Source organism: Podarcis gaigeae, assembly GCF_964106915.1.
Source record: "Podarcis gaigeae genome assembly, chromosome: 11".
Taxonomy (NCBI): Eukaryota; Metazoa; Chordata; class Lepidosauria; order Squamata; family Lacertidae; genus Podarcis; species Podarcis gaigeae.
Genome location: NC_139687.1, coordinates 8,854,486 through 8,871,028, shown reverse-complemented (window position 1 = coordinate 8,871,028; position 16,543 = coordinate 8,854,486). Strand labels below are relative to the sequence as shown.

Sequence of the window (16,543 nt, the reverse complement as noted above, 5' to 3'; positions counted from 1 at the left end):
CACCCATCATGGCCAATGGTTGGGGATGATGGGCGCTTTAGTCCAGCTACGTCTGCAGGTCAACAGGTTTGCCATCCATTGCCAAGAAGGTGGAGGGCTGTGGGGGCAGAGTTCAAGATGCATCAGTAAGGACAGGATCCTTTCACTGCTTCATTGTGTTTTCCTTCACCTCAGAAAATACCGTATTTTTTGCTTTATAAGACTCACTTTTTCCCTCCTAAAAAGTAAGGGGAAATGTGTGTGCGTCTTATGGAGCGAATGCAGGCTGCGCAGCTATCCCAGAAGCCAGAACAGCAAGAGGGATTGCTGCTTTCACTGCGTAGCGATCTCTCTTGCTGTTCTGGCTTCTGAGATTCAGAATATTTTTTTTCTTGTTTTCCTCCTCCAAAAACTAGGTGCGTCTTATGGTCTGGTGGGTCTTATAGTGCGAAAAATATGGTATATAATAGAAGGGTGTTATGTGTACACAGTATGACTAATCAAAGCATATCATGCAAGTAATATCCTGAAAGTTAAAATTCTGTTTTTTCCAAGCTTCTTTTCTGACAGCCGTTTGCCAGAGGTTGCTGAAATTCAGCAGCTAAATAATGAACCACAACATTCTAACAGTGTGCGTTTTCCCACTATTTGCAAACACATCCCATCAGTCACACAGCTCTTTTTTGCGGATGAGCAAGTAAAATATAAATAAAAATACTATGGCTTGACCTGCCTGGCAACAAATCTCCATTATCTATTTTCCATCCTGGCTTCCTGAGTACAACTTCCAATGACTGAATCCAAGACTTTGCATGCAAAATATGCACTCTACCCCTAAGCTTTAGCCCGTTCCTCTAATCATGCCACTGGAACACTATGAATTTTCTCCCACCCTGGCATAAAATAAGCATGACCACAGAAGGGATTATCATTCTTGTACTGCCTCCAGCGAGGGCAGAAAATAACTACACTGGGTGTGTTTATAGAGCCATTCTCTTCCCACCAATGGTATTTTGTCATGTATGAGCCCACATTTTCATACCCAGTTACATAATCATACAAGCCCCAAGCAAAACAAGTGGTAAGTTCAAGAATAGAAGGGGCTGCTCTTCCACACGGATTTTTCAAAGGAAGACATTTAAAAGTTACTGCTCACTAATGGAGAAATTCCATCAACTAGAAACATGTGCAAGGGGCAAAACAGAAAATAATGGAGCTCTTCTTGTTCACAAACCCAAATCCAAGTGTTTGTTTTTGGCATTGCCTGTGTTCCATGCAAAATAAAAATACATCTGTTTCAGTGGCATTCAAAAAGGCCCACTCCTTCCACTTAACCATTTAACCCCTTACTCTTCCTGAACTGCCTCCATGTAACCTAGTATTTTAATGTTTCAATATTTTAATGTTGAATTTTAATCTTGTTTTTAAGTTGTATTCATTCAATTTGTTTTTATTATTGCTTGTTAGCCACCCTGAGCCCGGCCTTGGCTGGGGAGGGCGGGGAATGAATAAATAAATAAATAAATAAATAAATAAATAGCATTATTATTATTAGATCCACTATGAACACAGGCCTATGCGTATCTCTTCAGAAGGAGATCCTATTGAGTTCAATGGACTTATTTCCAGATAAATGTGTATAGGATTGCAGTCTATGTAACTTTAGGAAATGGTGGCAGAGTCTGTGTGTTTTCCTCTTCCCTCCCCATCCGGTTTTCCTTTTGTGTATTTTCTTTTCAATTGTAGGCAGAACTTGCCATGTTTTTAATATGTGCACAGCTCTCAGTACATTTTATAAGGGTCCCAACCTCTGCTTGCATGCAAGCTTCAATCCCTAACATCTCCACGTGGGACTGGGAGAGGCCTCCTGTCTGATATCCTAAATATCCTGCTAGTCAGGGTAGACCGTACTGAGCTAGGTGGATCAACGGTCTGACTCAGTACAATGCAATTTCCTAATAATAACAGCAATAAATAAATGAAATATAATACCACCTCTGTTATTTAGCTTTGCCCATGACAAGGCTAGGCTTCAACTCTAATTAAAATAGAAATCAGATGGAACAAATAGTGGGTTAAACCACAGAGCCTAGGGCTTGCCGAGGTCGGTGGTTCAAATCCCCGTGACGGGGTGAGCTCCTGTTGCTTGGTCCCTGCTCATGCCCACCTAGCAGTTCGAAAGCACGTAAAAGTGCAAGTAGATAAATAGGTACCGCTCCGGCGGGAAGGTAAACGGCGTTTCCGTTCACTGCTCTGGTTCGCCAGAAGTGGCTTAGTCATGCTGGCCACATGACCCGGAAGCTGTATGCCAGCTCCCTCGGCCAATAAAGTGAGATGAGTCGGTCACGACTGGACTAATGGCCAGGGGTCCCTTTACCTTTACCTATGTTTCTAGATCATGACAGGTAGCATCTTATACAGTCGTACCTTGGATCTCAAATGCCTTGGCTCCTGAACAAATTGGCTCCCAAATGAATGAAACCCAGAAGTGAGTGTTCTGGTTTTCAAACGATTTTCGGAAGTGGCTTCCAATTGGCTGCAGGAGCTTCCTGCAGCCAATCAGAAGCCGCGCTTTGGTTTCCGGATGTTTTGGAAGTCAAACGGACTTCCAGAACTGATTCTGTTCAACTTCCAAGGTATGACTGTAATTGAAGAAAAACTCATGAAGAATAGGGCATAAATCCTGGCCTCTAGCACAAAGGCAGAGAAAAGCCTCTGCTTATTCATTCATCACGGTAGGTGTGCTATGTTTGTCGCACATTCTTAAAAGCTTTGGGGCTGCCCTTGAGCTGAGTTCAGATCCCTTTGCTATGCTCAGCATTAACAGCTAAGCCAGAGTTCCTGCCATGCACCCAGCCAGGTGTTCTTACCAACCAGCAGTTCAAAGAAGATTTTCCCCCAGCTGACCCCTCTGTCACTCGCTTGAGTAACGCAGTCCTGAAACAAGACATGTTATACAATGTACGCTGCTCAGATCTCTCTGTTGTCTTGGAGGAGATGGGGCTGTGTTCCTGCGAGTCACATGGCATCATGTTCCTAAGAGGTGCACTTGTCAAAGAATAACTGTTTCCCTTGAGCCAAGTTATGACATCAGTGACACTTGCCTGAAAGTTATAGCAGAGATCAAATGCGGCATTCAAAGCTGATGCCTTGTAGCTGTCTGGCCATTCCACTTCATGTGTTGTAGACTTCTAGAGACGGAGATTAGTTTCTTCGCCTCCTGTTGAAATGGTTCAAAAATAGCTCGTGTCACCAAACCCAAATAAAAATGAGTGACAGAAGAAAAGATATTTGAGGTTTACACAGTCCGCTGTGTGAGCCTGTGTGAAAGAGAAGGACCTAAAGGTAAATGTAGCACATCTCACAGCTATCTCCAGAAAAGCCTGGTGGAAGAAGCAGCTTCTGTATTATTAAAGTAAGCCTTTAATTATTTGACACATTATTATTATTATATTATCTTGCAGGGTGTGACACAGTAATCAGTTTTTCTCTGATCTTTTTATGCAGCTAATAATGTTACCAGATTTTTAATGTGGTCTTAGATTCCCCCCCCCCCCAAGTTATCTGATCTCTACAGTCTTTCATGTTTGTATTTTACATTAGTATTTAAATCGCTGTGTTAAGGTAAAATGTCAAAGGCTATCAAAACAGAGAAGATGCCCCTCAAAAGCCATGTTTAATAAGATTACCATTCCACCTCATATCCTTGTACTAATAACAATATGGAAGCTGTTTTAGTTTTTGATTTAAAGCATGCTTTAGTCATAATTCTATGTACAATGTTTTCATTTAAAGGCTGCAATCCTGTGCACACCTTATCCATGAGTAAGTCTCATTGTAGTAGTAAATATTACTACTGAGAGTAAACTGGAAGAGCTGTAGCACTCATCTCACCTGAGGTGTCATTTGTTCATAAGACTCCAGTGAGGGGCTTTAAAATGTTAAAGAATATATAAAACTATAGGTATATTTTAAGGTATATTTAAATAAATAGTTTCTGAACTATTAACTCATAAGTTCCTTGAAATCAAATAACTTTGCTCTCCGGTTTTAAGTCACAGAAAGGAGGGGAGGAGAGATCACTTACCAAAGTTAAGTTAATTTGAATTCCCACTAGATATCTTTTAAAAATAAAAAAGCATTTAAAGTATATAGAGACTAGTCTTGACTGTCATGAATTCACACTTAAAATACCTCATCTAAACATGAGGTGTGAAGTCCAGTGCTGTTATTCTGCTTGTATAAAAGCTTTTGATCCCATGGAGATGTCCACTAATGTAAGAAGAGATGCAATTTTTGTCCACTCCACCCTTTTCATCTGCAGGCAACTTTCACAATGTTCTGCGGGGTCACCAGCCCCCTGAAAGAGATTTGCAGAGGGCAAAGGGGGAAACTACAGTGGGAGGGGGGAACTGGTGAAAATCACATTCTCATCTCTCGAATTACCAGAATCCTCTGCTGGATCAAAAGCAGAATGGCAGCGTTAGAGTTTGCCCCCAACATGGCCATTTTCATTTTTCACTAAAGCAATGACATTATTTCACTGATTTATCCCATAAGACTAGGAAGGTGAAGCCAGACCTTTGCAGAGTACCTCTAAGCAAAGCAACTATTAAATTCTAGAATTCAGCATGAAGTATAACTTGTCTCGCACTGAACTCAGCTTGACAGTACTGAGTTTCAGAGGCGTTCAAACACCACTACATTCAATAGTTTCATCGTTGCCTTCAACAAATGGTTCTAAGGCACCCCTCATTTTCAAAGGAGGAAAGGAACAGAGTTGTATTTTTCAGCACAGCATTAGACAAATGCAAAACTGAACTTGTCTCTGCATTTTCCTAACGTTGTCTGTGCGTTTCCTATTTTACAAGCTTGCCTGTCAAAGGGTGATGCTGAGCGCTCACTATAGAGAGAAGTGAATGTAAAAAAGGAAGCCTCCCTCACCCCGTCTCATTTCCTCCTGTTACACCGATAGATTTCATGTTTGGTGGAGACTCAGTGGCTGCATTGGAGAATGCAGTTGGGGCTATTTATCAAATGTGGGTTCCAGTTTTGAGTTTGGTGCTGTTTCTCCCATGAAACAACACAGGAAACCAGGCTGGGAGAGGTTGGAAAATATCTCAAAATAGCAACCCTAGGAACATAAAATGTTGGATCCTCCCAAATGTTCATTGAACCCAAAGTATTTTATTGCCTGAGGTGAGGCACAAGATTTTGACTGCATCCTCCATTCCACGAATCTTATTTCCCTAACGCTCCATCAATTTAAAGCACCTAGCTTCCCCTAGGGAATCCTGGGAAATGTAGTCCATCCCCTCACAATGCTACAACCCCCAGCCCCTAACAAATTGCAGCTCCCAGAATTCTTTGGAGGAAGTCATGTGCTTTCAATGTACGGCATGTACGCAGAGGAAGTTCAGCAATGATGATGAGAAAGCAATTCCCAATGAACCTGAGGGCAACAGGCTAGTTTGAGGAAAGGTGTAGAGTAGGCCACATCATGGCACAGCTGTGACCTACAACTCCACATTCCGGTATATACAACCCGAAGTGGCTGCCTGTCTCACCTTAATGGCTGGGCCAGCCCTAGTCCAGCATCGTGTTTTCAACAACAACCAATGATATGCTTTTGGGAAGCTCCTATGCAAGATGCAAATGCAACAGCAAATGATTTTTAGAGGCAAACTGCCCCTGAATGTGGAGGTTCTATTTCACTATAATACAGTAGCGAACCTCCCTCCTTAGGGTCAAATGCAGCTCTTCAGGCCTTTCTATCCAACTCTTGGAACAGTCACTAGGCCACACATCCCTGTCCAGGCCGCACATCCCTCTGTAGGTCATGTTGGAAAATTCTATTCCACCTTTAGTTGCAGACATGGAACTGTTGCATGTCACATGTCTGTTTACCTACCAGCACACCTTGCTGGGAACTTCCATTGTGTGTATAGCTTTTGCTTTTCCCTGTCTCTCTGAGAAGACAAAGAGAGAGATGACATGTTTCTTTGTCCTGATTTATGATTGATAAATCCGTAGTTGGAGTATGCTTCCACAAGCCTCACGCCTATTCTGTGTGCGCAGTTCGCTCTGCTGACATAGTGTGCCCTGGATTTGAAGCCTGGGTTGCTGATTTACATCGGAGCAGAGGCCAGTGGGTCTTTGCAGCGGGACAGCTGGAAGGAGACGGCTCAGCTGAGGGCTAGCCAGCTGGCCTTTCGACCCTCTGCATGCCAACAGGTCACACACCCTCGGTGGTCTTGCTTTGCACCAGCCTGGAGTGAATTTGCCTGGCTGAAATGTATCCCTGAATGCTAATAATATATCTTGCTTGTGGAGAGATGTGGGTGTAGAGCCCTCTGACTTTTGCACAGCTGCAATGTAGCCTATTATATAGGGGTCGGCAAACTACGGCCCACAGCCCGGATACGGCCCGAGGGGGTCGTCAGACCACCACCACCCGGCCCTTGCTACCCGCTCGGTCAGTCCCCACGCAGGGACTGACTTCTGGGATGCAGCCACGGCTTCCTATTGGCTGCAGGAAGCTCATGCAGCCAACAGGAAGCTGCAGATGCCAGCTCCTCCCCCGTCATGACTCCGAAAGCCAGCAGGGAAAGAGCGGTACGCATGTGCGCATGCACATGGATGTGCACGCTGCTGCGCCCGGGCAATACGGCCCGCCAGCGGAAACGTTTGCCAACCGCTATTATATGAAGGTAATAATAGGTAATAAAGAATAATAATAGGTAATAAAGGTAATAAAGAAGAATAATAGCAATACTTATACCCCAACCATCTGGCCGGGCCTCCCCAGCCACTCTGGGCGGCTCCCAACAGAATATTAAAAACATGATAAAACATCAAACATTAAAAACTTCCCTAAACAGGGCTGCCTTCAGATCTTCTAAAAGTCAGATAGTTATTTATTTCATTGAAATCTGATGGGAGGGCGTTCCACAGGGCGGTATGCCCTCCCATGCCGGGTTCCCTGTCAAAGGCCACCTGTCGGGTTCCCTGTAACCTCACTTCTTGCAGGGAGGGAACTGCCAGAAGGCCCTCAGAGCTGGACCTCAGTGTCTGGGCTGAATGGTGGGGGGTGGAGACGCTCCAACACATTGAAATGTGCTCGGAAACGTACTGGGAGCCAATGTAGGTATTCCAGGACCAGTGATACATGGTCTCGGCAGCAATCCCAGTCTCCAGTCTAGCTGCCGTATTCTGGGTTAGTTGTAGTTTCCAGGTCACCGTGAAAGGTAATAATCATATCCATTGATCCACTTTTGCCTCCACTGGCACATAGACCGCCATCCCAGAACGAAGCTGGCAAAAGCTTCTCCACCCCTGCTATGAAATCTAATCTCTGTCGGCAGATAGGGCCGCATGATTGGTGTCATGTGTATTTATGAAGATGCTTCTTAAAATATGGAACAATCTTTAACCACTGTAGATCAGTGTACGATTCCAAAGACACGTTCCTTAAGACAACAACGACAAGCTATCAATAAATTTGTAGAAAGAAGCATGTTCAATGAAAGGAGGACATGCAAGGTGAAAAATGGCGCTCTATATTGCATATCAAGTTATACGACTCCCTCTAATAGCAAAGTCAGGTGGTGAGTGCTGACAGCATTGTAGCCAAAACAGGGACTCTGAGAAACAAGAGCACACACAAGGGAATTCAAAGCTTTGCAGAACTACAAAAAAGCTTGACCCCCCATAAAACTTCCTAATGAAGACTAAATGTACTTAGTACATGCAGAATGTCTGCCAATTGGCAGGGGAATGGGAAAAATTTTCACAGGGCTATGTGAAAATTCTAATGGAGAGAGAAAGGGGGTGGGAACAATTCACCATTTTCTTAGCACACGTATTATTCCCTAAATTACCACTGAGAAGGTCGTCATATCTTTGCTTTGCTTTTCAGAAAAATGAATCAACATCTTGGCTCCAAACGCCGCGGCGTGGCAGTCCATGATGCCCGTGGCTTGAAGAACTTTTGGGAAGAAATCATTGAAGAAACACAGGCCAAGCAAAAAGAAGTTGAAGACTTCCAGTTAACCAGAAGCGCTTTGAATAAGTGAGTGATTTTCTCTTACTTGCGTGGAAGCTGCCGAGCAAAAGACTGTAGGGTGTCCTCTAAAATGGGCATCTCCAATAGTTTAGCCCTTTAGAGTACATACCCTCCAGCATTTCTCTGATGAAAATAGGGACGTCCCACCCATTCCATAACAATAATTTTACTATTTATACCCCACACATCTTACTGGGTTGCCCCAGCCACTCTGGGCAGCTTCCAACATATATATATATAAAACAATAAAACATTAAACATTTTTTAAAAATCCCCATACAGTGGTACCTTGGGTTACATATGCTTCAAGTTACAGACTCTGCTAACCCAGAAATAGTACCTCGGGTTAAGAACTTTGCTTCAGGATGAGAACAGAAATCGTGCTCCGGCAGCGTGGCGGCAACTGGAGGCCCCATTAGCTAAAGTGGTGCGCTGCTCTGGTTCGCCAGAAGCGGCTTTATCATGCTGGCCACATGACCCAGAAGCTGTCTGCAGACAAACACTGGCTCCCTCGGCCAGTAAAGCGAACTGAGTGCCACAATCCCAGAGTCGTCCGCGACTGGACCTAATGGTCAGGGGTACTTTTACTTTTACCTTTACCTTTACCATGCCCTCCAACATTTCTCCAATGAAAATAGAGACATCCTAAGGAAAAATGGGACATTCCAGGATCAAATCAGAAACCGGGATGGCTTCTCTAAATCAGGGACGTCCCTGGAAAATAAGGACACATGGAGGCTCTGAGAGTATGCCAATGAGCACCAAACTCTCTGCAGTTCAATAATGAAAGAAGATGCCTTTTTATGGAAGGTTTTCAAGAAGAGACAGGATCGGCATCTCTCAGGAATGCTTTTACAGATGGTGAACCACCACCCCATTTCATCTGACCCCCCAAGTCTTTTCCCCTGGCCTGCTGGCCTTGACTACGGTTGGAAATATTGATGGCTACAGTGGACGCGGGTGGCGCTGTGGGTTAAACCACAGAGCCTAGGACTTGCCGATCAGAAGGTCGGCGGTTCGAATCCCCACGATGGGGTGAGCTCCCATTGCTCGGTCCCTGCTCCTGCCAACCTAGCAGTTCGAAAGCACGTCAAAGTGCAAGTAGATAAATAGGTACCGCTCCGGTGGGAAGGTAAATGGCGTTTCCGTGTGCTGCTCTGGTTCGCCAGAAGCGGCTTAGTCATGCTGGCCACATGACCCAGAAACTGTATGCCGGCTCCCTCGGCCAATAAAGCGAGATGAGCGCCACAACCCCAGAGTCGGTCACGACTGGACCTAATGGTCAGGGGTCCCTTTACCTTTACCTTACAGTGGATGAAGGGTCTCTCAACTTGTGCTTTGCCTGCTGTCCTTGCTAGCAGATCAGAGGACTCCAAGAACTGGAAGGAACGCTCTAGTCTCCTCCAAAGTTTCCCCAGCTCTTCATTAGAAATTTCCACCACAACCAAATAATTCGCAGAGGCTCCACACAAAGTAACTTTTACAAATCATAATTCAAACAATGTTCATTTAATTCAACAGGCTAGATAGAGAGACTGACCTCCCTCCTGAGGGCAGCTGATGATTATGAGCAAGCAGCAGGCTGAAGTGAAGACAAATATTCTCTTTATGTTCCCTGGGTTGTTGTAGTTAGCAAGTCACACTTGGCCAAAGAGAGACTGTGCTTTGAATAAAGATATTCCCTGCTGATTAGACTGATTTTTAAGATCTTGACTGTGCCCTCTTGAGAATGCCACTTTGACTACAGGGCAGATCAAACTGGAAAAAAATATTAAACAGTAATTTGCAATCTAAATTGGAAACAAAATGAAAATGACCACAGCCTTAAAAGGCCAGGCAATGCTTATTGAGACATTAAAGGAGGCAGGCAACAAGACTCAGTGGTATATTGAGCAGTGACATTTCATTCTTGGCCTAGAATATTGGGTGCTTTCTGTGCATAGTATTGCTGAGAAGTTAATCTCTCATCAATGGCCTCCAGTTATATTATCAACTGGTTCCACTCTTGGCGCTATACCATAAAGGATCTTCAGCTTATTGCATTTTCACACTTGCAATTTTTAAAAGTACTTAGATTGTATGTTGATCATTGTCAAAAGTGTTATCACATATTTTCCCTAAACTACATAATTTTCTGCAATAATAGGTGTGGCTGTTTCTGCACAATTTCACCATGGACACAGTCAGATGGCTCTTAAGTTCTGGTCCCTGCTGTTCTGATTGTGTGGAGGGCACCCGTCCACACTGGCCCTCAGAACTAATTGAGACTAACATTTCCCTGAAGAAAATAGGGATGTCCCATTCCATAACAATAATTTTCCTATTTATACCCTACGCATCTTACTGGGTTGCTCCAGCCACTCTGGGCAGCTTCCAGCATATATAAAAACATAATAAAACATTAAACATTAAAAAAAAAAAAACACTTCCCTGTACAGGATTGTCTTCAGACAGATCAGGGGTCGGATAACTCCATATTCTCCAACATTTCTCCAATGAAAACAGGGACATCCTAAGGAAAAGTGGGACACTCTGGGATCAAATCAGAAACTGGGACGGCTTCTCTAAATTAGGGACATTCCTGGAAAACAGGGATACTTGGAGCGTCTGCCAATGTGATATTTCTGTATTATTTATTTAAAATATTTGTTACCTGCTCTTCATTCCCATGGACAGTCCTAGAGTGGAGCACAAGGCTTCCTCAGACTGGTGTTTTCCTTTGTGTTACATGTCATTGATGCAATAATAGTGTTTATACTGGACCATCCGCACACAATTCTGCAGCGTTACCACATTATTGCTCTCTGGAGGGGCATTGTATCTGGAGGTTCATGTATAACCGCTCCTATACCACCATGAACACAAATCATAATTGATGCACAATCAAAAAGAAATCTCGAGAAGCCCGAAGCAGATAATAATGTATTACCTTTACAACCCCGTAACTGGCCAAATAATGCCCTGTAACACATTCAGTTGTCTTTATGATTAGTTTATGACACCATTTCCACCCCAGATGTCATCTGACCTATTTCACTGTCTGTAGTTTTCCAGAACACCAAAGAGTCACATGAATTCTGCAGTGTTGGAGCAGGAACTGGTGACTGGTTGCGTCAGTAGCTCCTCTCATCTCACCCTTTTATTGTGAGACTAGAGGCTCAAAAGGATTGCCTGCTCTGTCACCTGGAAATCCCCCAGAAGCATTCAGGAATGCTTCAGACTTCAAAAGTTCTCCAAGGGTGGACCATCTCTGTTAAGTTGTAGGTGAACATATCAGATGACACAGCGATTCTTCAAACAGCTCTTGTTTATTCACAGGCCAGAAGAGAGCTGAACTGAAGGGTTCAGCCAGCCTGCTTATATAGAGCTCCAGTACAACGCAACTGTAACCATTTTCTGTAACTATCCAATCACTGAACGTCACTTTCAATCCCTTATTTGCATATGTGGACCTGAGTGAAAACTATCTACAGTATCCCCGCTGCTGGCCCAGGGTGAGAACTTCAGTACATAACAATCTCAATAAGTCCTCCAACCCTACGGGGGAAAGTGTCGTCACAATAAATGGTCTGGCTATGACAAGGAGGTCATTACAACTCTCCCCACTCCAGACCCCACCCCATACAAAGAACAATCAATATATCTGTCTCTGTGCATTGTGCCAGCAATATATTGAGACATCTCCACAGTTGTAATGGGGACCGTGAAGTCTCAATCTGGTCCATTTAAGACAGCCGCAGGAAGTCTACTGAAGTCCCACAGAAAAATGGCCCTGAAGTTCTCCAACACCACTGCTGAGACTAGCTCCACCAGCTTGGGTAGGGAGAATACTGGACAGTGAGGATCACGGGCAGCACCCCTTTTCTATGTGTGGTCCAACACCAGATGCAGGGCCTCAAGGGAGCAAGGGAGTCTCCTTATGAGAGAGATATCATCCTTGTTGACTACAGTGACTCCTCACTCACTGCCCCAACTGTCCAGACTGTTTTGATGCTGTGCTAAGTTCCCAGGTGGACACAGCTGAGTCAGATTAACGCCACCCAGCTCAGCTATCCAGGTCTCAGTAATACAAATCAGCCAGCCCCATCATCCATGATCAAGCTGTGAATGGTAGAAATCTCACTATGGGCAGATCTGGCATTAAATAACTGCTCTACCAAACCAGAGAGTAAAATGGCAGACCAACCTAGATCTGGAAGGATGGATGGAAGGACTGGAAGTGGGGATCGCCTCCAACATCTGTTCCCTCTTCTCTTTACCTGGCCAGCTCGATCCCCTACCATATCTCCCCCTGCCCATGCTTACCATCTTAGCGGACCCCTAATTCTATTCCCCATAAGCATTTCCCAAGACTTATGCTGAAACACTCCACACACATCCGGTCACTTATTCTCCTGTTCCTCATGCGTCTGCAGACTCAGTCTCCACTCACACCCCACTGCAAGGACTCAGTCCACACAATCCAATGCAGAGCCCAATAAAATCTAGCCTCGGGTCATTTCAAGAAAACACAATATATGTAGCCTTTGTAACAGATGTGAATACACTAGATTTTACTCCAGATTTTAATACCCTCAATCCTTTTCAAGGGTCCTGGCTAGAACTTGACCATAGGCACTAGACTTTACTGACATTTTGTTTCTGTGCCTCAGCCACTTCCCCTACAATCTATATCCTTCCTAAGAGATGTCTGCAGTGGGTGGGAATCTTTATCTTTCACTGGGACATTTTCTGTCAACTGGGTCTATATTAAAAGCTCAATCAGGCATATGGAAAGTTTCTAGGCAACATTAAAACTGCATATTGTTGATTCAAACGGCATGCATATTATTTAGACAATTCATTGAGTTTTGTTTTGACAGGAGTAACATAAACAGCAGTCTGTGCTCACAGATTTCCTTGATGTCATTTCCAATGCATGCATTATATGATTTTTTTCCTATGAGGCAGCAGTTAGGCTTCATCAAGGGAATACCCTGGGGAGAAGGTGGCATATATCTAATGACAGCATTTTCCCAGTTGTTTGACTCCTCTGGAATCTAGCAATGTCACCAGGTTTCACACTGATGATGAGCTATGCCATTAGTATTCTCTCTGTGTTTCCAGCCAGAAGGCTGGAGAGATACCTTTGCTAAATTAACACAAGGCAAGTGCATCGGTGATGAAAGAAAAGGGACAGCATTGCTATCACGCAAAAGAGCTAGACATCTGAAAAATCTGGCGAGGGATTTCACTGATGAGAGCGTCTGTTCCTTGTCCCCAGGCTCCGACGTGAATGGACCCAGAGACTGGAAGGTCGCTTAAAGATGCTTCAGAAGACCGGCGAAAAGCCAAAACTTCAGAGCAGTCTATTGCCAATAGAAGCTTTTCAGCAGATTCATAAAACAGTAGCCTAAGACTATTGCTGAAACGTAGGAAAGCATATCTTGCTAGCCCCACCGATTGAGTCTGATTTTGATCTTGGATAAATCTGAACAGCAACTCCAATTGCTGTAAATGAGCTGGTAAGAAAGAGATCTGATTCAATTTGGTGGAGGCCAGATAACAGCGAAATAACTTACATTAGCTGTTAAAACATTATGATCTGTTTTCAACTGTATCATTAGGTCACTGCGTATAGAATTATATTAATTGCTTCTTGCATTTATAAGGCGACAAGCACTATATGGAATGAAAGCTGTTATTTATCTAGTACAAAATAGTGAGGTTGACAATGAGTGTGTCACTTGAGCCTAAAATCCTAACCCCATTTACCTGGGAATAAGTCCTGTGGAAGTTAATGGAACTTACTTCTAAGTAGGCATGTATAGAATTCCACTGTAAATGTGGCAGACAATATAGTTCTTTGGCGTTTTTTCAAATGTTTGGAATTGTTAAGGTTGAAACAAGTTTAGTTTTGGGGAAAATAAACAATCTTCTTGTAGGTCTGTATTGGAAATGATAAAATATCCCCCAGAATTGCATTTTTTTCAAGGTGGATTCCCAGACTCCAGCTGAATCACGGTGAGAGAGAAAAGATTATTAAGCAACCTGATTTGCCCCATCAGAATTTAAAATTCTGAGGTTTCTTATTTTGCATTCTGCTGTCTGCTGGTTATCTAGAAGCGTGAAAGCTTTTGTATTCTTAGCTTAACAGGATGGTGGTTAGAGGTATAGTATCACAGCCACAAAGCATGTTCTCCTTCATGGAGAGCACGTGTTGCGGTGGGGGCCGCTAGGACACTCCAAAGTTGTGGGGCGGGCTAATTGATCATTGGCCACTGTTGTGATTGGGGCTTCCCTTGTTGTTGGGAAGAAGTTAATGTTGCCATTTGATTGATTGATTGACAGCCAGAAATGCTAAAACTCCTTACACGAGGCTAGGGCTTCCTCTTTTCGCCCATGCATCGGATTGCCCGTCCGTCCCCCCCTAGAATTAGGGTTGTTCGCTTTGACCTTGCTATGCCTGTCATGGGGTCTTCTGCTCTTGGGGCAGGGGCCTGGTAGGAATTTTGTCCATCTGGCTGATTGGCTGGGGCCATTTGGTTTTTGCCTACTGCGTAGCAAATCATCACAACTTGTAAGGTTGCGGTTAGGCATTGGTTTATGGTTTGGTTGGTTGAGGGGCATGGATTGGCTGTGCCTGCCCCTCTAATGCTGCTGCTGCAAGGGATTCCGTTAAAGGAATTGGGGGCTAACTATTGCTTGTCCACCCTGTCAAGGGGGCTCAGGCCATAGCAATGAGCTCCTGGTTGCATTTGGGGTGAGGGCAGGTTCCCTGCTCCGCGTAACCCCCAAGTGTATTCCCCTATTCTGACTTTCGTATCGTGCGGAATGTCAGTCTGTCCCCCATGGTGGGGGCAGATAGTCGCAACCAATGCCTAAGCAACCACTCACAAATTTGTATTTTAATAAAGTTGTGGCCCAAATTATGCCAAAAATCTTAAACAAAAAATTCTGTGTGATGTGTGAGTTATTGGAGTGGCCCTGGGGACCTCGACACGCAACAAACAACCCTCTTTAAAACTAGTTTAGGCTACAATCCTGCCCTCACTTACCTAGTATAAAGGCCCATTGGATTCAATCAGATTTGCTTCTGAGTAAATATGGTTAGGATTGTGCTGTATGTGGTTGGGGCTGGAAGTAAGCCTTGCTGAATACAGTGGGGCATACTTTTGAGTAAATAGGTTTATGATTGTGCTGTTACTCTGAATTCACACAAAACATGTTTTGCCCCCCCCCCTCCTAGCGTTAAAACTAAAAAGGCATTTGAGACTGAGAAAATACAATGAAAACACTTTGTAAACAGAGCTAACTACTGGAGCGGGACAGCAGGGGACTTACTATATTTTTTAATATTTAAAAATAACTACTTTTGCTGCTTACTGAATTTCTTCAAGGAGATGAGGAAGTCATCATAAATATATTTTAAGGGCTCTTAAAAAAAAAACCAGTAAGGGAAGAAGAGTTGTGGATCGGTTTCTTTGCAATGGCCTGGTTAACACAATACAGTTTTCCAAATTAAAGCTTACTGGGACCACAGGAATGTATGGTGGACTGCTGGAAAAGAGCTCACAGCTGCTTCCCCTTGGCGGAATCTACGCACATATTAAAAACGCCATGAAAATGCCTTTTTAAAAACGTTTTGAAAAATACATTTGATTTGGCATAGCTCATTGTTGCCATCTAGTGTCACATTTGTATATTGCATTTTACAACACATTTAAAACATTTTATTTGCAGCTGTATAGCTGAGTCCCCTGTCTTTTTTACTGCTACACCGCACTGAGCTGAGCCACGTTGTGTCATCCAAATCCAGACTTGTGCCATAGATCTCTCCTCCTCACTAACTATGAGCTATGGCCAAGGGTTGCTCTTCACAACAAGTTCCAGTTCATACTACATGCCAAACCAAGCCTTCACTCAGCCTAGCACAGCGCCAAAGCTAAAAGGGATAGGGTGGAATCAAGTAGCTGCAAGCTCCCAGACATAGCCAGGATTCGGCCGTTGGAAACAGTGTCTGGGTGGAAATCACTGAAATGTTAAGGGAAATCTGGACATATTGCAACCCATGTCAGAAGTGTAGATTTTGGCAATTTCCCTTAAAAATAGCTCAAAAACTGCTTCTTCTTCTTTGCAAAAACAGCACAACAGATTTGGTCAAAAGTAAAAAAAAGCTGAACAACTTTGCCCCTCCCACCAAAAAAGCTCAATAGTACTGCTCTTCTAGGGACGCGGGTGGTGCTTTGGTTGAAGACCAAACTTGTGAGACTTTTGAGGGTAAGTGGAGAGTTTGTTTGAACCCTGGGTGAGAACCCAGAGGCTGAGAAGGGGTGAGTAAAAAGGAAAATGAACTGATACTGATTTTTATATATTAGTAACTTTGCATAAAGGGATGCGGGTGGTGCTGTGGGTTAAACCACAGAGCCTAGGACTTGCCGATCAGAAGGTTGGCGGTTTGAATCCCCGCAACGGGGTGAGCTCCTGTTGCTCGGTCCCGGCTCCTGCCCACCTAGCAGT

General features: G+C 43.9%; 1 long non-coding RNA gene across 1 annotated transcript in view; it reads right to left on the bottom strand.

Annotated features, from left to right (window-relative positions):
• Nucleotides 1-16,272, bottom strand: part of LOC310826833 — a 338,675-nt gene extending 322,403 nt beyond the window's left edge. Inside the window, exons 1-2 of the long non-coding RNA XR_014556008.1 lie at nt 15,039-16,272; nt 13,521-14,222 (exon numbers count right to left, since the gene is read on the bottom strand). This is a non-coding gene — a long non-coding RNA (uncharacterized lncRNA). The remainder of the gene's footprint in view (nt 1-13,520; nt 14,223-15,038) is intronic.
• Between the last annotated feature and the right edge of the window lie 271 nt (nt 16,273-16,543).